This window comes from Cnephaeus nilssonii (assembly GCF_951640355.1).
Source record: "Cnephaeus nilssonii genome assembly, chromosome: 6".
Lineage (NCBI taxonomy): Eukaryota > Metazoa > Chordata > Mammalia > Chiroptera > Vespertilionidae > Cnephaeus > Cnephaeus nilssonii.
In genome coordinates, this window is record NC_137077.1 from 25952860 (window position 1) to 25977222 (window position 24363).

Sequence of the window (24363 nt, forward strand, 5' to 3'; positions counted from 1 at the left end):
AGCTAGTCACATACCACCTGTGTTATTTTCCCATATTTGCATATTACTCATGCAACTCTTTACCTAACAGTTGTTTTTAAATAGTTTTCAAAGAAAACAAAACAACTAACCTTGTCCTCTAAAAATATTTCTGAAGCTATGAGTTTAAAGTGCTAATGAAAATGTTAATACACAGGAAAGTATATGTAGTCATCTAAATATCATCCCATCAACCACCATGTGTCACATGCACGTAGACTGCATCTTTAACAACATGATAACATGAAATGTGTGCTCCTCTCTGATCTGTAAACCCTGTGTTTATTGCTTTATAGTACTATTGCAGAGCTGTGCCCACATTGGATGTGGAATAAATTCCTGTCGATTTTAAAAATTCAACAAATATCTTTTATTTCCTCCTAGCCTCTGATCTTGCCAATAGTCCTCAGGGAGATTTTCATGACATGAAGTAAAAAGAGGAGAGGAATATCAATTTTTTAAAAGCAGAAATAATTTTAAAATCCTTTGATACTTCCATTCTACCTTTCATGTTTGGATTTTCCTGGGTCCCTCTGACAGCGTGCCCTTGTCGCATAGGAACATCTCGCATCGCAGGATTAAATTAAGGTTTAGTGCAGGGAAAGGAGAGCTTCCAGAAACTCCTACTGCTAGGATGATTGTCTGACATCATGAAGTGCAGATGCTTTTCTCCGAGGAGGAGGACGCATCGGTGACCATCTGCTCAAGTGACTGAGCAGAACAAGACAGACTCTTGAGATGGTCACCTTTTCCTCTGAGCTGTGGCCATGCAGTCAGAATGTGTGCTTGAGTCCCGATCCTCACAGGTGGAGGCTGATGTTAAGACAGTCATGCACCATGGGCCACTTTATCACAGGTGTGGGGCCAAAGGCATACAGACAGCACAGGGCCTTAGAGGGTGGCTCTTTCTCCTGACTTTTCCCATCATGACTGCATTGACTTTGTTTTGGTTTTTAATGGCTCCTTTGAGATAAGCAAAGTATTCCAATGTGGAAGGTGATAAGCCAATTCTCAACAAAATGCTTTGGGGTCGGAATTTTGCATCTTATCTCCAGCATAATGGTCTTTCTATACCATTCATCCTTCACACATTCCTTCTGAAACAAGCTAGTACTGAGGAGATGGAAGCCAGAGGTCCATTATGTCTTGAAAAGCAACCTTTGTACAATAGCAAATACTGCCAGAATCATACATGTTAAACCTAATGGAATAAGTTTAAAATTGGGGACTGAGCAAAAAATAGCACCTATTGGTTAAGAAAAGAGTGCAGACTGGGTAAACAAGTTGTCACTTAATTGGGTCTTCAAATTCTTTCCCAAATAAAAAACTATTTTAATATACTACTTGATGTTTTTCTCCATCAGTGGGTGTATCACTGAATGATAAAGTCTGCTCACAGACAAACTTGAGCTCCATCAACATATCAATTAGTCTTTGGTTGTGGGGTTTCCTGGTGCAAGAAAGTATATCATCTTGGTTGTATCCTGACTTTTCATCTGGAAGAGGCAAGGAGTGTTCTTTTATAAGAGATTTGTTTGTATTTCCCAGGAGTTACATAAGCTTAAACAGTTCAGTATGATCCCAATATCTGTTCATTTCCAGAAATGTCCTCAGTATTAAAGATTCAGTCCTAGGTAGATTTCTTTTTTTTCTTGTAGGCTCTTAATTGCATTAGTGGCTTGAATGGTTCCTCTTTGCTTCCATCACTCAATAGCTATGACCTTGGGAATCCAATTTTCTCCTTTCTTGTAGCCAGGGAAGCACCACAGCCTAAAGCCAACCCAGTCCTCTCTGGGTTGTGGAATGTGAGTTAAAATACAAAAAATTTTAATTGTATATTTAAAATTTTATGCTTATATGCTGGACTAGATTAAGTTATTTTATTGAATTTATTGGGGTGACATTGATTAATAAAATTATACAGGTTTCAGGGGTACAATTCTATAACACCTCATCTGTATATTGTATTGTGTGTTCACCACCCCAAACCAATTCTTCTTCCATCACCATTTATCCCTCCTTTACATTCTTCTACTTTCCCCCATGCCTCCTTCCCTCTGGCAATCACCATTGTCTATACCCATGAGATTTTTCTTTGCTTAATCTCTTTACCCTTCTCACCAGCCCCCAACCCCTTTACTAACAAGTCCTATATGGGTAGATACAGGTGTCCTAATTAGCTCTGTATGTAAGACAGGCATGTGTCACATGTGGTAACTGGGGTATTCTGGGGGAAGGGCGTAAGTTCTAAGTGCAGAGGAGGTGACAGTGACGGTGTCATGGCAGAGACTGCATGCCATCCTATAAAAAAGAACTTGGCCTAAACATAACACCAATAATTCATAGGCAAACATCAAAAACTGGCAGATACTTCGGTTCCTAGTTAGAGCTCTTTATTAAGCGCATCAAGGGGTAGAAACAATGAGGATGGAATCAGATATGACACAAGGGAAGTCAAAATCATTCAAAATTATCCAGGCTATTTGAATTCACGTTAGGTGTGTTTTCTGCCTTGAAATGTTAGCTAATGATAATGTGAGACCATCACAATTAGTAAGACATTTAGAATTTAAGCATCCAGAAAAAATGCAGGCAAACCTTTACAATTTCTCCCACTGATGTTTCGAGCCCCAGGAAACCCAATTCGCTGATCTTTTCAGTGATAACAAGTGACTCTTGGTAATATGCTATCCATAAGACATGTTTCCCAAGATACATGGACTTAATCAGTTCCTTCAAGGTAAAGGTGAGATTTTAACAAAGAGTGAGAACCTACCTGCTTTTAGAAGGAACTTGTCATGCAGAGCACATTTTGGGAATTGCTATCAGCTAATGCGATTTTGTTGCTGAAAAGGATGTGTGTCATCTATAAAAACTCTCATACCTGCACACTTAAAAATTTGACCACAGACTTATTTAAGCTGTTTCAAACATTTCCAAATAAATAGTTTTGATGGATTTTGAATCATTTTTAAAAATATAAAAATGCAAAATATTTCCACTTATTGTCAGGAACAATGGTTGGCATCTGGGAAGATAGATGTACAGTAGCTACATTTTAAAAAAGACTTTTGTGTAGTTGGTGGATGGAGTAGAAAAATCAATATAATAATATAATAAACATGACAACTATGCACTTCACTTATTTAGATCTATCTGTATTTGAAGGTATCTTTTTCAAGATGTGACAGCCATTCAAATCTGTTTTCAAAGTCAAATGAAGTTAGGGTCTTTCACTTCTGCCAAAGATTAAGTAATAGTAACCACATTTACCCTCCAGCCTGAAATTATCTTTTAAAAAATAGGTACAGTAAATCAAACAATGGTTTTCAAAGCACTGGAATTCAGGCATAAAGAGCAGTGATTCATGACAAATGGGAAATGAGAAAAGCCCATGACTGTCCCAGCAGGCTGCCTTCAGTTTCCTGTCAGCATCTCAAGGAGGAAGGCCAGGTGGAGCCCAGAGAACTCTGGAGTTGAGGGCAGGAGCTGAGCTGAGAGCTTGGGAACTTGGAAGTTGCTGGCATTTGCAGGACCGAGCACCAGAAGAAAGGGGCCCTGCAAAACAAGAGACCCCCCGATATCTGCAGAGGACTTGTCCCCAAGTGATCAGCAGAGCATTACAGTGCATTCACGTGAGGAAAATACCCAATCCCAGAAAAGAACTCCTGAAAAGACGAGAAAGAACAATAGTTAATGCTCACACGAGTGGGAGGTGGCCCGCAAGGCTCCCCAAAGCCCGTGTAAATTCCTAGGTGATAAGAGCACAAGGGCCATTTTTGTTCTAATATCTCTTCTGGGAGTGGGATGGGGGAGGGGGAGGGTAATTGTGACCATTTAACTTGCCTGTCTGGCTGGTGCAGAAGACAGATTCTGGGATAATGACTGTGAATTACTGCAAACGTAATCAGGAGGTGATGCTAATCACAACTGTGCTTAGAACATCGTATATTTATTAGAGAAACGGAGCACAGCGTTTGGCTCCTAGTATGCAGCTATTCTGAATGTGGAAATATCTTTTCTGTCTGCAGGGCTTCTACCCAATAGCCATTTGTAAACTTAAAAAACAAATCTTATTCAATGCTCTGATATCCTATCCAACATCAAATCCAACCGGGATACCTTTATGGCCTGGGAAACGCAGAAATAGACTCTTCCTATAATTCAGGGGTGTTTCATGTATCCCATAACCCAGAAAAACCAAGCAGTAGAATTGTTCGATGAGTACTCATATGGCACCAGCTGGCAAACTGCTCCTTAGATGTTGGCATGCTGTCTAGTGGAATATGGTATATGTCTTCAACCAAGCAATAAATAATATATGGAACTATTTACACAAATCCATCAGGGATGGAGGTTATGCAGAGTCTCAACAGGTTAGCTTCACCAGGATGAGCTGCTGGCTCCTGCCCCACTGCGGAGTGCCCGACTTGCCAACCACATGACGTCAAAGCTGAATCCCCCAATGGCATCATCACTCATGCTCTGGCCATGCTACCTGGTGGCAGGTTGATTACCCTGGAACCCTCCCAACCTGGGGGTCAGGGTCAGTACTTTGTCTTCTGGGAGTGGTTTCCTTTTCTCCAATCCAAATGTTCTTCATCATTATTTTCTCTTTATATCATTTCCAGCCTATTCTCTATTCTCTGCAAGACAAGAGTTTTCTGTAATGCTGAGGTGAAGCAGGAAGGAATGTGCTTGACTCCCTTTGGTGGAAAGGGTTGCCTCCCCATTGGAGATCAAGCTGAAAATTGATCCACTTCAGTTGTATCCTGTGTATTCCGCATGTCATGCCGTGTGTATTCTCATTATCTAGCTTCCTAGCCACGGTATTAAAAAAGAGAGACATCAATATTGTAGGTAAAAATTAGAATAAAGATATGACAGATTAAAGTATAGGTTATTTTTTTCTGGAATTTTATATTTTACTAGAGCCTGGTGCACAAAATATGTGCATGGGGGGCAGGGGGTCCCTTGTTAGCCCAGCCTGCACCCTCTCCAATCCGGGACCCCTTGGGAGATGTCCAACTGCCAGTTTTGGCCCGATCCCAGGGATTGGGCTGAAACCGGCAGTTGGACATCCCTCTCAGAATCTGGGACAGCTGGTTCCTAACTGCTCACCTGCCTGCCTGCCTGATCGCCCCTAACTGCCCCCCTGCCAGCCTGGTCACCCCTTAATGCCCCCCCTGCCGGCCTGGTTGCCCCTCACTGCCCCCTCTGCTGGCCTGGTCACCCCTCACTGACCTCCCTGCTGGCCTGATTGCCCCACCCAGCCTGATGGTCAGTTGTTTGGACATTTCTCGCTAACCCCCCGGCCGGCCTGGTTGCCCCACGCAGCCTGCTGGTCAGTCATTTGGTCGTCCCTCACTAACCCCCCTGCTGGCATGGTCGCCCCACACAGCCTGCTGTTCGGTTGTTACTGTAAGGGTGTTGTGACCAATTTTCATATTACCCTTTTATTAGTATAAATGGCAGTTAACTTAAAATTTTGTAATTTGTTGTGATTTCTTTTTCTCATTCTAAATATATATTTACTTTCACACATAATTTTGTATTTTCAGATTTTAAATTCTTTTTCTTTAAAAAAGGTTCCCCAAATCTTATAAGCTTCAGGGCCTTGGACCTACCTCTAGGCTCTGAACTTGCTTAGCATCAGTAGACAGAGTAATTTCTTCGTCACCAACACATACTGCCAGGCCATCACCATATAAAGGACCTGGGATGGTCACTCAGTTCTATTGTTAAGATGACTTGGGAATTTGACTTAGTTGCTTCTAGAGCAGTTGTACCCAACCTGTTTTTGGGTCATGCCCCACCTAAGCATCTCTAAAATCTTGATGCCCCCCTTTTGAATTCTTATTATTCAAAAGATGAACTATTCACATGGAGGAAGCCTAACAGGCCATTAACTTGGTCTAAACAAGCTTCCAAATAACATGTCATCCATAAAAGAGAAAAATAAAAGAACATAAGGACAGTTGAAGTACTGAGGAAGAAATCACTAAGAAATTGTTAAAATTAATAATAATATGAAGTGATATGAAAAAAATAGCAAATTAATTTTCAAAACATATAGTAGAGAACTGAAATGCATAAATATGTCACAATAGATATTTATGTACTGTATATGAGGCCCCTAGAGCCATAAGAAATACAAAAATTTCACTGTTAATAACTCATTCTTTAATTGCCCCCCTTAAAAATCAATTTGACCCCCTATGAACACGTTGGGAACCACTATTCTAGAGGACCAGAAATAAAATTGCTCAGATCCAAGCTTCCAGGACCCACAACATCCCCAAGTGCTGGGGTATGATACATCGCCCACAAATAAAATTGAGTCTATTTCAATATCCTGACTAGAACAACACAGAAGGATTTTTAAATATTTATTTTTGAAGAAAACTTGGCTGCCTTACACTTGTTTCTCAACTGCAAACATGCTTTTAGTTCTCAGCACCAATTTTCTGAAATCTTTTGTTAATTATTTGGTAACATTTCACATAAAATAAGGAGATGCCAAAGCACTTTCAATGCTCTCCAATATGATTTGGGGGTAGATATAAATGAATGACTTTCTCTTTGTGAGGGAATAAATTACAGTGCTCTGAGATTTAAAATATCAGAAAGGATGAGTACCAAAAAAAATGCCCTAGAGTAAAAATGTGTGCTTGCTTAAATCAGAAATAATATAAAAGAAGGTGTTTTATTCCTGTATGTTTTAGAGTCAAATCATGTATAGATGTGTGTGTGTGTGTGTGTGTGTGTGTGTGTGTGTGTGTGTGTGTGTAAGAGAAAATGACCAAGAAACCTTTCTTGTTTTCCTACCATCATCATCTCTGTTAACCGTGAGAGGTTTAATGGAGACGTCTTCTTGGCTCCATTATTCTGATACAGATGTCATTAACTTCTCTCTGGCATATTTTTAATTGCTGTTAGTTTCTATTGAAATTCATAATCCTCAGGGAAAGTTAAACTCACTGAAGGATCTTTTTGGCTTTATTGCAGAATACTAAGCAGCATAAATGTCTGATACTGACATAATTAATAATACTGCATGGAAAGAAATATATTCCAAGGGACTGGAAAGAATTCAATTATTAGATATTATGCAGAATAACATATATTTTCTAAGTTATTGCCACTCTAGTGTCATATTCTGCAGCAATAGTTTTTTTTCTCTCGAAATATAGAGAATAGCTTATTTACAACTCAAAAATTCAGTCACCATTATACTTGTATTTTGTCATAACTGGTGGAGTACAATTAACCAACTAAGATCATGGCATTTTCTTACTACTGTGGAGCTAGTCTGAGGAATTTTTTTTTCAAATATGTTTTTATTGATTTCAGAGAGGAAGGGAGAGAGAGATAGAAACATCAATGATGAGAGAGAATCATTGATTGGCTGCTTTTTGCATGCCCCCTACTGGGGATCAAGCCCACAACCCGGGCATGTGCCCTTGACCAGAATCGAACCTGGGACCATTCAGTCTACAGCCGATGCTCTATCCACTGAGTCAAACCGGCTAGGGCTGAGGAACATTTTTCTACAAATGTTTATTCTGATAAAATATATATGACTAAGCTTTTAAAATCTCTTTCAAATGCATTAATTGTGTTCCCATTTATATCCCCAATATTTCCATGTGGTTAGTAATTCATCTATTCATTTGAAAATTAATCTGTAATCTTACCAAAATTTTTTAATTGGTGGCCTTTCTGTATATTACTATTTTGTATGAAATTTTTATATACTGTAAAGCAAATGGGTTCATTAAATATATTCTCAATGTAAATTCTTTTTCAGCGTTATAAAAGTATGAAAGAATAAATGTGAAAACTTCCTTCTTTATCCATTTTGTGAGTTATACTGCTTTCCATATGGATTGCTTTTGTGGGGGTTGAAAAATAATTTTCCTCCCATCTTTCTAAATTATTTTGCCTAAGCTGAAAATCAAATTAACTTGAGGCAGATTAACAGAAGAAAGTGTCCAAAATTAATGATGGATGTATATGCGGGGGGGGGGGGGGGGGTTCCCATCTATATATATAAAAACCCAGCTAGCATAACAACCAAAATGACCAGAGACCAGAACACCATGGCTCCTCGCCCAGACTGGCCCCACCCCCCCAGGGAGTGGTTAGGGGTGCCCCTAGGCAATGTAATAGGGTGCGAGTTTCATGGGGAAAGTCAAAGAAATAGAGGAGAAGGACTTAAGGGTCTGCGGGGTTGGGGTGGTCGGCCGGAGTAGGTTTGGAGTGTGCTGGGGAAGGAAGAGGAAGATCCGATTGGAAAACCGCTCAGCACAGTACCTTTCTCATTGCGAATCAGGACGGCGCCAGCTGTAGACTGAATGGGCGGTTGTTTCGTGAGTGTGCTTGGGACCGACATGTTCATGGCAGCGGCAATGCTCTCGAAACTTCACTGATTCCAAATAGTATACAGCTATCAATGTCAAAGAACAGAAAAATCCTCTCCAACCAGACGCCCTGGACTTGCAACGTGACTGAAGGGAAACACCATTTAAGGAGCTAGAAAAACCGGAAGTGTGCGCCCAGAGGATTGTGGGATGGTGGAGGACACCTGGGCTAGAACGTGAGCCTGTTATTGAGCATGTACATAGTCAGCCCTATAGTCCTCAGTTTCCCAGTATTTGGAAGTGACTTCTGGCGGGAAATTATTTCTATTGAGGTTTGCTGTTTCCTGTGGCGAGGAAGATCAGAATTAAAGGTTGCCTTTGTTACCTTGGTTTGAAGCAGAGGACAAAAGCCGGGAGTATGACCAGCTCTAGGAGGAGTACACACGCACCTCCCAGGAACTGCAGATGAAGCGCACCGCAATCACAGCCTTCAATGAAACCATCAAGGTCTTCAAAGAGCAGGGCCAGACTCAAGAGAAGTGCAGCAAGGAGTATCTGCAGCGCTTCCGGCGTGAGGGCGATGAAAAGGAGATGGAGAGGATCCTGCGGAACTCAGAACCGCTCAAGTCTCACATCCCCGAGATCCACAAGAGCCGCATGAAGCTGGAACCGGAGCTGCGGACACAGGCCTTGGACAACCGTGAGACCGATAAGCGCATGCACAGCCTGAAGCCAGACCTCAGGCAGCTGCACAAGATCCGAAACCAGTACCGGGTGTGGCTCACCCAGAAAGGCGTCCGGCAGAAGAAAACCAACGAGTGGTTGGGAATCAAAAATGAGACTGAAGACCAGTATGCACTAATGGAGGATGAGGATGACCTCCCCCACCTTGAGGAACGAAGCTGGTATGTGGGCTAGATCACCGCACGCAGGCTGAGGAAATGCTGAGGAAATGCTGAACAGCCAGCGGGATGGCACCTTCCTCATCCATGAGAGCAGCCAGCGGGCTGCTATGCCTGCTCTGTGGTGGTGGACGGCGATACCAAGCACTGTGTCATCTACGCATGGCCACTGGCTTGGGTTTTGTGGAGCCCTACAACCTGGAGGTCTCTGAAGGAGCTGGTGCTGCATTACCAGCACACCTCCCTCCTGCAACACAGCGATGGTCTTGCCATCACACTGGCACATCCTGTGCGACCTCCTCCCCCCTCCCCCGCCCCCCCAACCCAGCCCACTGACTCATACAGAGCAGGACTCCATCTTTCTGTCTGTCTGTCTGTCTGTCTGTCTGTCTGTCTGTCTCTCTTCTTTGTGAATCTTTCTGTCTCAATCTCCCTCTTGCTTTCTCTGAGTCTTTCACTTCCTGTCACTCTTTCTATCCCCATCTCTGTCCTCTCTGTCTCTCTTAGTCTCTGTGCCTCTAAGTCTCTGTTAGAGGAGCATACCTCCTCCATCCCATGCCCCCTTCCCCATGGGCACTGCCCTCCCTGGCTCTGGCTGCCCCCACCAGTTCCTACAGTTCCCAAAGCTCTCCCTGCCTGTATCTGCCATGGTTACAAAGGCCCCTGGGGTGCTCAGCCCCAGCCTGGTGCCCTGATTTTTAAGCCATAGACCTGGGGTCAGGGCAGGAAGAAGGCAGGAAGGAACTTCGCTGGGCCACTTCCAAAAACCTCAACTGTGACATTTGGGGCCGGACAGGGACTGGGGATGGTGCCCGCCCGGTCCCACCCCACAGATCCAACTTCCCCTCCAAACCCTGAAGTGAAACCCTCACAGGTTACCCCCACATGGAGCTGCTGCCCAGAAGCCCTCCTCCCCCAAAAGCAAAATTATCAAAAATAACCTCAAGAGCTGGGCCCTATCTGACCCCAGGCTTCCCAGGAAATGAGGCTGCTGCAGGTACTGCTGGGCCAGCCGAGACGCACCACTGCCCACAGCACCTCCGCTCGATGCAATTTCAAGGGTTCTCCTTGATCATGTTGGGTTCTGATTTTGTTTCCTTGACTGTAAACCCATTTTCTCCTCTTTTGGGACAAGAACCCCGGTTTTCTATGCTGCCATGGACCCCCCTCCTGCCTGCCCAGCTAGGCTGGCAGGTGGGTTTTGTATGGTACGTTGATACTGATGTATATATAAAACATTGAACTCAAAAAAGGAAATGAGATAATGACAAATAAGAAACTTTGGAGACAGTGAAGGGCAGTTTGTCCAGACTGTTGAGAGCTAAGAATTAGAGTTTAATTGGGATAAAAAGCCTGCTAATAGCACCTGATGCCTGAAATCTGAGCACTCTACTTTTAGGTTTCCAGTTCAAGTTTTTGGAGACTGCCTATTAAAACATTCCTGGTTGGAAAGTGTTTGTATAGAAGCCCATAAGTATTAAGTATTTGCTGTGTTTACCATGCTTAGCTCTCTGTAAGGAATATGGAATAATGTTTAACACTTCACGTTCTCAAAAAGCTTGACTTTTAAAATAAAAAATGAAGAAGAAATATAAATATTAAAAGTAAAAAAAGAAGAAGCTTGAGTTTTAGGGGCAAAATCAGGAAGCCAGGCAAGCAGTTAGGGGCAATTAGGCAGGCAGGTGAGTGGTTAGGAGCCAGCAGTCCCGGATTGCAAGAGGGATGTCTGGCTGTCAGTTTAGGCCCGATCTGCGGGATTGGGCCAAAACCAACAGTCAGACGTCCCCCAAAAGATCCCAGATTGTGAGAGGGTGCAGGCTGGGCTGAGGGACCCTCCCACCCTCTCCCCATGCACGAATTTCGTGCACTGGGCCTCTAGTAAGAATATAAGACCCAAGGGTGCACATTGGGTGGTTGAGTTTTATATGTCATTCTGAAGTAAGAAGGGGTTGTGGTTTGGGATTTCAAAAGGCAGGAAGGCGATTCACATGCAAATGAAAAAGCTAATATTTGGTAAATAAAAGTTTGTTGGCTCATCTTTAACAATGGGACACAGTGAGGACTTTGAACATATGGACCTTGCTAGGTTCCACTCTGTCAAATGCTAGTTTATAATAAACTATAGTTGTCTGATGAATCTTTCTTCCTGGAACAGGTCCTCCATCTAAATTCCTTTTAGGCAGATAAAGGGCGAGAGTCAACGGTTCTTTCTGAGTTTTTAAAAACAACCAGGTTAGCCTGACCAGCATGCTCAGTGGTTGAGCGTAGACCTATGAACCAGGAGGTCACAGTTTGATTCCAGTCAGGACACATGCCTGGGTTATGGGCTTGATCCCCAGTAGAGGGTGTGCAGAAGGCAGCTGATCAATGATTCTCCCTCATCATTGATGTTTCTATCTCTCTCTCCCTCTCCCTTCTTCTCTGAAATCAATAAAAATATATTTTTAAAAAACAGGTTAAAATAGTCAATATCCCAAAGAAGCATATTTCCATGTCAAACTCTGCTCTCCTTCTCCCTCTGTAATCTATTATAAGCAACACGGCTGAGACCATTTCTTTCCATCCACCTTGTGGAGTGTCTTTAGGATAGATATATAGATGTAAATTAGCTGAGGCAAAGAGCACGAATAGTTCATATTCTGATTAATTCCTTGAAATGAGCCCCTAAATTTATTCTGTACCCAGTAGTTTATAGTTTTTTTAAACCCTTAGAAACACTAGATGACATAATTTAAATTAATTAAATATATAATATATATCCAATACAATACATTATAATTAGCATTTTCCTGATTACCAAAGAGGTTGACCATGTTATCATTTTATGTTAATTTTGTTGTTGTGGGTTATAGCTTAGTATTTACCAAATTAGAAATTTAAACAGGGTGAATTCTAAAATATTCATTTGTTAATTCATTTAAAAACAGTAAATCTACTACATGTTACTGTAAATAACATGTTCAGAGAAACAAATAACAGTTTTAAAACAAAAAATAGTGAAAATGTGGCATTGTTTCATATTTTTTGCATATCATTTTTATGTTTGATTTAATATAAATTGCCTGAATTATTATTACTCTTTCTTCATTTTATCTGTTGAAATATGTTGTTTTGGTTAAAATATATGAAGAAAATTCAGCCCCATACAGATATGTTCTTAGATAAGGGAGGAATCTTTAATACCCTTTTTATTTACTTTTATTTTTTCCATCACCATTTATCCCCTCTATGCCTCTTCACCTCCCCCCTCCCCACTCCAATCACCACACTGTTGTCTATGCCCATGAGTTCTCTCTCTCTTGTTTTTTCTTTTTTGCTCAATCTCTCCACCCCTCCAGTACCCTCTCCAACCACCACCACCCCCCCTCCAACCTCCTCGAGCTGTCTGCCTGCTCTCTATCTATGAGTCGGTCCTATTTTGCTTGGTTCAGTTTGTTCATTAAAATCTACATACGAGTAAAATCATGATACTTCTTTTTCTGACTGGTTTTTTTCACTTGGTATAATGTTCTCTAGGTTCACCCATGCTGTCACAAAGGGTAAACTCTTTCTTTACCCTTTTATATCCACTCATCTACTGATGGACACTTGGGATGCTTCCAAATAATCATAAAATTTTTCTTCGTTAATATACCAAAACTTGACAAGCTATAGTATTTTAAAGGTGATAATGTGGAAGCTGAAACTGTATAAATGTACTTTCATATTCTATGGCATTAACTATATTGACCCATCTTGTATTTTGTATTAACTTTTATTATTGCATGCTTTTGTAATATTTTCCATTGGTTATTTAGAACATATTGGTTCATTGATTCATGTGGATCTTCTTCAAATGTGAAATATCCTATCTAATAAAGAGGGAATACACAAATTGACCATCATGCCATTACAAAGATGGGAGCGCCCACAGCGGAGGCCGAGTTCCCGTAACAAGCCTTAATGAGCAATCAGCAGGGACCTGAGGCTGTGTGGCGCTGGGCTGGGGCAGGGGACCTGAAGCTGTGCCCCCCCCCCCGCCCAGTGGGGCTTGACGGGGGACCTCAGGCCACGACCCCCTGCTCTGGTACTGGGCCAGGGACCTCAGGCCGCGCTCCCTGCTCAGCGGGGCTTGACGGGGACCTCAAGGTGTGCCTCCCGCCCTGGTGCTGGGCTGGGGGAACTCAGGCTGCTCCCCTGGCTGGCCCTGGGCCGGGGGACCTCAGGCCACAATCCTGTCCAGCGGGGCTCGATAGGGGATCTGAGGCTGCGCCCCCAACACGCTGGGGCTTGACAGGGGACCTGAGGCTGCACCCCCTATCCCAGTGCTGGGCCAGGGGACCTGAGGCTGTGCCCCCCGCCTGGTGGGGCTTGACAGGGGATCTCAGACCTCACCCCCCCACCCAGCAGAGCTTGATGGGGGACTTCAAGGCATGCCTCCCACCCCGGCCCGGGCTGGGGGACCTCAGGCCGCACCCCCTGCCCCAGCACCATGCCAGGGGACCTCAGGCTATGTCCCCCATCCAGCGGGGCTCAATAGGGAACCTGAAGCTGCACCCCCCACCAGGCGGGGTTTGATGTGGGCCCTGAGGCTGCACCCCCAACCCGGTGGGGTTTGACAGGGGACCTCAGGCCACACACAACACCCAGTGCTGGGCCAGGGGACCTTAGGCTGTGCCCCTGCCCAGCAGGGCTTGCCAGGGGACTTCAAGGCGTGCCTCCCACCCCAGCACCAGGCCAGGAGACCTCAGGCCATGCCCCCCACCCCGGCACTGGGCTGGGGGACCTCAGGCTGTGCCCCCTGCCCAGCTGGGCTTGATAGGGGACCTCAGGTCGCACTCCCCGCCCCAACGCTGGGCCGTGGGACCTGAGGGTGCTCTGGGAGACCAGAGGCTGTGCCCTATCCTGTGGGACTTGATGGGGACCTAAGGCTGAGCCCCCCTGCCTGGCAGGGCTTGACAAGGGCGGGGCCGGTTGGGTCTGGATCTCACCCAATGGGGGTGGGGCCAGCTGGGTCTGGGTCTTGCGTGATTTTGAGGCACCATGGGTGGGTGGGGACTTTACTCTAGGTCCTGCGGCATGCCCCAGACTCTGATAGGAGGAAGATTTTCATATACATTTTACTAATTTTCTTTCATCTCTGACACTTCTATTATAGAGAAAGGGCAAATAGCAATATTAAAATATTTCCTCTAATTAATCCCCTTTTAATGTGTATGAATTTCATGCACCAGGCCACTAGTATCTTTATATAACAGAAAAAGTTAACATCTTTTAATATTATCACTAATCTCACCAGAGATCTTTAAATATTGAAAAGCTGTCCAGCTCACAGTGGCAAATGCAAAATTCCATTATTTTGGGTGGTTGTGGAACTTGAAAAGCTTATTCCAGTTTTCCCTTATTTATACTTTTAATGGCAATAGGATCTATAGTAATATTCCTATTTTATTACTAATATTGGTTAATTTTCTTCTCTTCCAGGTATCTATGTTTATACAAACCTGATTCTTGGCTCTGTTCTGTTCCACTAGTCTATTTGTCTATATCTTTTCCAATAGCATACTTTATTAACTCTTGTAGCCTTGTAAATATTTTATAATATCTGATAAGAATTGCCCTCTTCTTTTTCTTCCTTCCACTTTCACTTCTTTTTCTCCTCTTTCTTTTTTCCTTTTATTATTCTCCTTCCTCCTCTTTTCTTCTTCTTACAGTAGTTTTCCAATAGTTGGTTATATGATTGTCCATAAAAATTTAGATATAATGTTTCAAGTTACGCACGCGCGCACACACACACACACACACACACACACACACACACTCCAAAAGAAGACAATAGCAGAAGAGATGACCAAGAGAAATGAACAGATATGTACACAGAGACTTCCACAATAATATTCAAAGCATCTTTCTTCTTAGACAGCCAAACACTGAAAATAACCCAAGTGTCCATCAACAGCAGAATAAATAAATATGTCAAGGTAGATTAATAAAATGGAATTTACTACTAAGTACTACAAAAGAATGAACAACTGTTACACACAGCAAATTAGGTGAAACTTAAAAACTTTATTTGGAAAAAAGTAGCCACTTATAGGATGAGAGAAATCAAAACAGTGGTTGCCACTAAGGAAGCAGGTGAGGTATTTAAATGCAAAAACATAAAGGGGAAATGACTAGGCTGTTGGAGATTTTCCATATAATGATTAGAATGGTGGTTACCTGAGTGTGAAAACCCACAAATTTGTATCCTCAAGATCTGAGCATTTTGTTCATTGTAAATTACTCATTAATCAAAAATGCAATCCACTTCTATATAAATTCATGGGTTCAGAAATCATAATGAAAACTACAAATTATTTGAACTTGGTAATATCACTACTTGTGAGATAGCTGAATTAGAGGAAAACTTATAATGTAGAAAAATACTAGAAAATTGAATATTGCATTTTTTTCAAACAAGTTAGTTCTTTATTTTTTCCAAAAAAATATGGGACTCACAAACTGTACCTTGTTTTTAATTTTCAATGTCTTTATTCATTTTATCTTAATCTATTTTACAAAGGTATGCTCTTTTATTAGACATTTCAAAAAACCACCTGGCATCCTACGTTATGCTATTATTGTATGACTTTTATATATAACTAGAGGCCCAGTGCATGAAATTCATGCACTCGTGGGGGAGGTGATCCCTCAGCCCAGCCTGTGCCCTCTTGCAGTCCAGGAGCCTCCCAATTGATTGCCCTGCTCAGTGATTGGCAAACTGTGGCTTGCAAGCCACATGCGGCTCTTTGGCCCCTTGAGTGTGGCTCTTCCACAAAATACCACGGCCTGGGCAAGTCTATTTTGAAGAAGTGGCATTAGAAGAAGTTTAAGTTTAAAAAATTTGTCTCTCAAAAGAAATTTCAATCGTTGTACTGTTGATATTTGGCTCTGTTGAGTAATGAGTTTGCCGACCACTGGCCCTGCTGGTCGGTGGCTCGGACCTCCCTCTGTGGTGCAATCATGGGGCGATGGCAGGGCCCCTAACCAATCACATCGCATCTGCCTTGGCTGGCCTGGTGCCAGTGGGTGTCATAGCGTAGTCATCTGGATGGTTGATTTGCATATTATGCTTTTATTATTATAGATTTTAGGAGATTTTTGGTTTATGTTTGCTTGTCCATTGCTGTCTTCTTTCAACTTTTCTTATTTTTGTTTTATTTTTTGTTTAATAACCTTTAAAGTTACTTATTTATTTTTTAAGTGTGTGCAACACCCAAATACAGACCAGCAAATTTCAGGACATTTGTTATCTTCCACACTTGAGAGGGTAGATGTAACTTTCATGAACAATTCATGGAAAGTTTAATGTGTAGTTATTGATCTCTCAGCATTCCTAAGTATGTCTTTCTCACTGAGTGCAAGTAATGACATTTAAAAATGCTTATTTCTGTGCTTCAAGTGTGGATCTGCAGTCTCTGAGGCAGAAATTTTCTATATTAATAATTTCTAAACTCCATTGCCAGAAGCATGAGGCTTCTAACTACTTCTTATCAGTTTTGAGGCTTTCTCAGCGCCTGGCAGATGCGTGAGCTTTTCTGTGAGTAGGCAAATGTTCCTCATGTTGATTTGGATCTTTGCTTTACTCTCTGCTCCAGTTAGATTTTGTGACTCAGTAAACAGGAGGTAATTTCACGCTTTATGAAAACTTGGAGTGATTGTGGATATTTTGTTTTTAAGAAGTGGAAATGCAGATTGTTTAGTGGCTGCTGTTATTGATATTATGCCACATGGTAATTTAGTGTCAACCTAACTTTTCTACCATTTTAAAGTGCCAAGGCTAAAGGGAAGATTAAGAAGGGCCATGCATTACCAAAGCAAATGAATCACTTTCACTGAATCTTTGTCAACACAGCCACCTAATTTGTGAGGCCCAGGGAGTCTAGGAATTGTCTGGAAATAAATCTCCTGAAGCTCCTTTTTAAACATTTTTAAAAATTATTTTTAGAGAGAAAGAGAGGGAGAGAGAAAAGAGAAAGAGAGAGAAAGAGACCAATCATTTTACTGTTCCTCTTATGTACCCATTCATTGGTTGATTCTTGTTGGTTCTTGTTTTTTTGTTTTGTTTTGTTTTAATTTTTAATACTTACCTGAGGATATTTTCCCATTGAATTTAGAGAGAGTGGAAGAGAGAGAGAAAGACTGAGAAACATTGATGTGAGAGAAACAAATAAATTGGCTGCCTCCTGCACGAGCTCCGACCAGGGCCTGAGCCTGGAGTGTAGCCTGCAACTGAGGTACATGCCCTTGACTGGAATCAAATTTAGGGCCCTTTGGTCTGCAGGCCAACGCTCTATCCACTGAACCAAACCAGCTCGAGCTGTTGATTCTTGTATGTGCCTTGATCAGGGACTGAACCCACAACTTGCCATGTCGGGACAAGGCTCTAACCAACTGAGCTACCTGGCCAGGGCTGAAGCTCTTTTTTAAATGTTTACCTCACCTTGCAGTTATCATCTGAAAAATGACAATAAGTAACACTGAGGGTTTATATTTAAGCAAATGAAAACGACAAGGACTCTTAATATCAAGGATAGGCCAGTGTATCTAGTTTAGGATTGAAATCCCAATAGTAGTTGATATGGATCATGGAGACCTGCAAGAATTAGTAGCTCCAAGAGTAAAGCAGTGAGATTCTCAGGACATCTTTCAGATTGTCAAGGTCATTGCCAAAGGACCAAATGACTCGAATATTTAATTGACTTATTTTTTAAAATAAATCTTTATTGTTGAAAGTATTACATGTGCCCCCCCCCCCCCCATTACCCTCTCCCACTCCCCTCTCCTCTAAGTCTTCACCACCCTATTGTCTGTGTCTATGGGTTATGCATATACGCACATGAGTTCATTGGTTGATCTCTTTCCCTCTCCACCTGCCCCTGCCTTCCCTCTGAGGTTTGACAGTTTGTTTGATGTTTCTATGTATCTGGGTCTATTTTTGTTCATCAGTTTATGTTGTTCATGAGATTCCAAATATGAGTGAGATCATGTGGTACTTATCTTTCCCTGACTTAATTGACTTCTTAAACTCAAAGGAACTTATTTGACTTTATAAAATCTTCACATGTACTAATAGTGAAAAAATGTAAAATCATTTTTTCTAACCAAGTTTCTGAACATGAAATTTTGCTAACATTGAATTGGCTAAAAAAACAGAGTAGAGGCATGTATATTTGATTTTTGCATATCTATTTTCAACTCTCTAAAAATAATTTTAACACTTGCTTTCTACTAAAAAGTCCAAATGAGTTTTTAAAAAAATACAGAATATAAAAGTAATAAAACTAACAATAGCCAGAGGACCCAGCCAGAAATACTTGATATGCAGTAGACACTTAATACTTTCTGAATAAAATAACAAATTAATGAGTAAGAGATTTTTGTCTAATTAAGGGCTAGGTAAATATAAAATAAATACTAAGTCAAATGAGACTGAAAACACTATTGATAAAATGTTGAATAAAGCATACATACAAATAGGAAAATTCATTTTGATACTTATCTATATGTACATATCCAGATTGCTCCATTAAGTCAGATTATGACATTTACTTTGTAAACTGATTATACTATCATATAGCTATTAAAGAAAAGCTCTCCACAGATTTATGTACAAGCAGACAATTTGTCTTCATCCTGATAGAGGGGCAGAAGGGGGATTTTCTTTTTACCTGTTTCTAGAGAGCCTATTGCTGTTTTCTGTGAAGGCAGAAGATGAAAATCAGAGTAATTCTCAGTCCTTAGATATTTTTATCTTTTATATCTACACTATCGGTGAGCTCAGACAGTTTCAATTTTGAATACCATTTTATGCACTGAAGATACCTATCCAATCCATAGTGGAGTAACCTCATTTCCAGAATGATTTGTTTAATTCCTATTCAATAGCTCTACTTAAGTGTATAATAAAACTTTAAAATTAACATGTCTAAAATTGAGCACTGATTCACCCCTCAAAACCTGTTTCACCTTTAATCTTTCTCTTTTCAAATGATGGCAAGATCATTCTTCCTGTATAGGCCAAAAATCTGTGTGCCATCTTGATTCCTCTGTTACTCATTTGTCAAATTCATATCTAATTCATGAACAAATCTTGTTTACCCTCCTAAAAAAACTACCTAGACTCTCAGATTTCTCAGCACCTCCGTTGCACATTTTTTTCTTGCCTGTTTTATCCAATACTCTTCCAATGGTCTTCTTTTACACAATGGCCTTCTAACCTTACTTCCAAGAGCATACTCCAACACAGAAACATCAGTTAAATAACATCATTCCTCTGCTCAAGACTCTACACTGGTTCCCTATCTCTCAAATTAAAAGCCAAAGTCTTTACAATGATCTCCATTATCCTACATAATCTTCTTTCAATACCCCCCACTCTCATCTACTGCCAACGTCCCCTACATGTTCCATTCCAAACACATTGTTCTTCTTGCTGTTCCTTAAATATCAGGGACATCAATGCTTTCTAGGTTTTGTTGCCTTTGCTTAAATGCATGTCTTAAATGCATTCTAAGCACTAGAACATAATTTGACACAAAAGAAGTGCACAATAGATATCTGTCAAATAATTTAATGAGTTATAATTCAAGATTAATGTTAATTGAATTTGTTTTATCCAAAGGACAGATTTTTAAATTGTTCATATAGTACCAGAAAAAGTAAGAATATGCTCAAATATTAATGAGGTCCTTTAAAAAATGAGTCAGGCCCTAAATGGTTTGGCTCAGTGGATAGAGTGTCGGCCTGTGGACTGAAAGGTCCCAGGTTCAATTCAGGTCAAGGGCATGTACCTTGGTTGTGGGTACATCCCCGGTAGGAGGTGTGCAGGAGGCAGCTGATCGATGTTTCTCTCCCATCGATGTTTCTAACTTCTATCCCTCTCCCTTCCTCTCTGTAAAAAGTCAATAAAATATATTTTTAAAAATAAAAAATAAATAAAAAATGGCCCAGAAGCAACATTGAAGAGGCTTATATACTCTAAATGGCAGCAATTAAACACTAACAACACCACATGCTGGCAAAGATGTGGAGTAACATGACCTCTTATTCGTTGCAGGAGGAATACAGAGTGCTGTAGCCACTTGGAAGACAGTTTGGCAGTTTGTCATAAAGGTAAAATACTCTTACCCTATGATCCAGCAATTGGGTTGATACTTATGTTCACACAAAGACCCTCACATGAATGTTTAGAGCAGCTTTATTCCTCTCTTTGTGACTATTAGACAAGGGCTAGGCTGGGCTTGGGAGCCGAGGGATGAGGTTGATCTACAGCTGAATGTCATGGAGTTCAGGGAGACCAAGTGTGTAGAAGTGAAGCAAACCAAGCAGACAAGCAAAATGAATGACAGTGTTGGTGCCAACATGTGGCTGGTGTACTGCCTAGGGTGGCTCTTGGGTGATAGCATGTAGTTAAGGACTCAAATGAAGTCTGAGCATGTTCAGATCTTCACAGATCTTGATGTTCTTCTGCATTCACTTTCTTTCTTTCTCAATCCAGCTATCATTTTAATTCTGCTTTTACTAGAACCTTTAATCCCTCCATCTTTTCTTTTTTATATTCCACTCTACTAAAGAATATACTCAGATCAGTTTTTCTAAAGGATTCAGTTCTGATCATATCACTCTTCTGTTTCAAACAGTTTAGTAGCCCCCATTCCCTTACCTTGGCCTCTGATGACAATCTCCTGGTCTAAATATACCTTTTCAATTTTAAGATCATGGTCTAAAGAGGATTAGCTGGTGTTCCTTTTTTTCTTGCAAATGTGCAGGAATCAAGGCTCCTTCCATCTTATGGTTCTTCACTTCTCTAGGTCCTTAGAGTCCTCTCTATTTAGGAAGAAAAAAAGAGAGTGAGGATTATGTATTGAGGCTTTTATGGACCAGGCCTGGAAGTACCCATCACTTCTGTCATAATTCCTGGGCCATGACTCAGACTTGTCTCAACACTTAACTATAAGAGAAACTGGGAAATGGAGTATACCTGTGTGCTGCCAGGAAGAAGAGACAGATGTGGCTATTAATGAGCAAAGGACTTTGTGCATGTAGATCTTATTACTCCAATGCCGGTATGATCGCCCCACATTGGGCGCCAGTTGTGAGTGCCCCACATTGGGCTGCCAGTTGTGAGTGCCCCCCCCTGCCCCCGCCCCACATCTCCTGTGGTTCAGGGTTCAGGTTCAGGGTTCGAGTTATGGAGGAGGCAGCACACAAATGAAAGAGACTAGACAAGAAAATATTAATTTGGGAATTGGGGGCCAGGTGGAAGCCCAAGAGAGGACTCCGCTTTGCTCTGGCCTTTCGATCCCTTTTATTCAGGTTTGGGATCCACCTATAGCCCTTAGGCAGGCAATTCCAGTAATAGCTCAATGGTAGCCCATCAGCAAGGATTTACATAAGACTAAAAGGTGGAAGTTGCTTCAGCTCCCTTTGTCTCCACCAGAGAGTGGGTGTATGGCTCTGACCCTTGCCAGAGCCTCAAGGTTGACCAGCCTTCTGGGTTCCTTGCCCACACCTCTCTGCTAGTGAAGGCAATGGGCAGCTTTCAACACTCTAACTTCTCTAACTCTTATTTTAGGGCATACCCTGGGCTTTACAGCTTCCAGAATTTTTACATGTGTAAGTTCTCTGTCCCTTCCCTGAATGCTTTTAGCATTTGTTTCTATCTTTGCTTCTACTTACTATATTTTATCTTGTTTGTAGTTCTTTTATTATACCATCTTTCCTACTAGGTTGCAAGCTCCCAGAGGTCAACAGCTGTATTTTATCTTAGCTGTGCCCAGCATGGCAAGAATTGAAAAATATATGGCTGGTGAGTAACTCAATGAATAATCCATTTAAATAACTCAGCTAAAAGGAGATAAAGGGGGAGTTAAGCAATTTCATAAGCTTAATTCTGAGATTTTTGTCACAAGATAATATGGGAGAGGCAATCACATAATCAGAAAGCTGAAATATTTCTTAAAATACTGTTATTGTTAAGTATTTTAACACTTTAAACACTCTTAAAATGCTGAAACTCATGTATATAAACATAAAGCAATATTGTCTTTTAAAAAAACAAGTTTTTAAAAGATTGAATGTTTTTTGTCCATACTTAATTCTTGCTGGGAATTATTATTTTTATTTTTTAAATTGAAAAACAGTAAAATTTGTTCTTTTTATAGTAAAATTTGATGAGTTTGGGCAAATGTATACATCATGTAATGACCAACCAAGTCAATATTTAGTACATTTCCATCACTCTGAAAGTCCCTTTATGGTCAATCCTTCCATCTTTCCAGCCCTTGACAACTGTTAATCTACTTTTCTCCCCTATAGTTGTGTCATTTCTGAAATGACACATAAATAGCTTCTTACAGTGGGTTGCTTTTTGAATCTGATTTCTCTTCACTTAGCCTAATGTATTTGAAATTCATTCATGTTGTTGCATGTATCAGATCACTTATTTTCTTTCCTGAGTAATATTCTATTGGTTTTATATACCATGGTTTGTTCATCCATTCAAAAGTTGAAGGATTACTTAATTTTGAGTAAAATTATCATGCTAATAAAAATAATTTTCTCTTTCATGTTTCTCTCCTGATCATTCACCAAATCTTAGAGGCTGCACAAGGTTTCCCAGGATAATTCTTGTGAAGATATGGGTAACTTATTGCCCACTAAAGAAAGTAGGAGTGTACTTGGAATAGAGTTTGATTTCCCATCTTGAACAATCACACCAAACCATTAATATAAATATTTCATATTTTGATGTTTGAAAGTATAATTATCATTGAAAATTATACTGCTTTACTTATTTAACCAATGCTTTCTGAGGACCTACTTTATTCCTGGAATTGACTTAAGTGCTCTGGAGAAAATGGCAATCAAGTACTCAACATAATTCCTATGCTCATAGAATTTACAATCTAATGAATGAGATATTCATTAAGCAAATAGTGATAAAAATACTAGATGAGCTTTGAAACCTTAAACTATGGGGTTAGAATGAGAAAGTAAAATTTGAGCAGAGATGAGATGAAAGAGAGGAGAGGAGCATTCCAAGCAGAGAGGACAACATGTGTCTCAGTGTTGGGAGGAAACATGTTATGCATGAGTTTTAGAAATTCAGAGAGCAAAGGAGATGGAGGTGTGGCAAGAGACTTGAGAAGCAGATAAGGGATAGTTGACCTTGTGGGCCATGCTGAGGATTTTATCACCATCCTAGAAATGTTTGGAAGCCATTGATTGGATTTATGTAAAAGAGACAGAGTGATCAGATTTGAGTTTCAATAACTGGTTCCAACTGGCTGCAAATGGAAATACTCCCCTAACATGCTTCAGGGAGAAGTAGAAGGGGCCATAGATGCTACAGGTAGACTCTTGCAATTAGGAAGGTTACAAACAGTTCAACAAAAAGTAATGGTAATTTTGAACTAGAATGAAGGTGGTTGGGATAGAGAGAAGGGAATTGATGTAAGAAATAGTTTTGAGGTAAAATGACAGGAATTTGAATCAAATTGGAAATGGTGCCATTGGGGGTGGGAAGAAGGAGACCGCAAGTATGCCTCAGTTTGGTGTTGGTTCATTTATGGAGATAGGGAATTATGGAGGAATTATTATGAGTTCAGTTGCAGACCTTTAAAGTTCAACCTGTTTTAAACGTTCAAGGAAAGAGTCAAGTGTGCCGTTAGTTATATGGGTCTGCGTGGGTCAAAGAGTAATATCAATACTATACAGTGTATCTAGAAATGCACAGCTTCCCAATTATGCTTTTCTTCATGTCCTTTCATAAAGCGGATGTTCTCTAGGACATTGAAATCTCCCCAAGAACATTCGTGTTTTCTTAAATAATTTTACTCTAGATTTTTCTGCTAAGATAGTTAATAACACTAATTTATCATTGGCATCCTCTAGCCCTCTTCAGACTAGAGGCTTCTTCACCCCTTCTCTCACAGAGTAGAGAATATTATTAACTTTGTAATTTTTAGCATGAAAATTGATTCAATGTGATTGATTTGAAGTAAAATTGTCACTGCAAAGTTATTATGCCTACTCATAGAATCCTTAACTGTTAA

General features: G+C 40.9%; 1 pseudogene across 1 annotated transcript; it reads left to right on the forward strand.

Moving 5' to 3' along the window:
• Positions 1–8202: 8202 nt before the first annotated feature.
• On the forward strand, positions 8203–16836 carry LOC307102080 (phosphatidylinositol 3-kinase regulatory subunit beta-like; annotated as a pseudogene). The gene is made up of 3 exons: positions 8203–8269; positions 8779–9572; positions 16771–16836. The product of its transcript is annotated as a phosphatidylinositol 3-kinase regulatory subunit beta-like (transcript).
• Positions 16837–24363: the final 7527 nt, after the last annotated feature.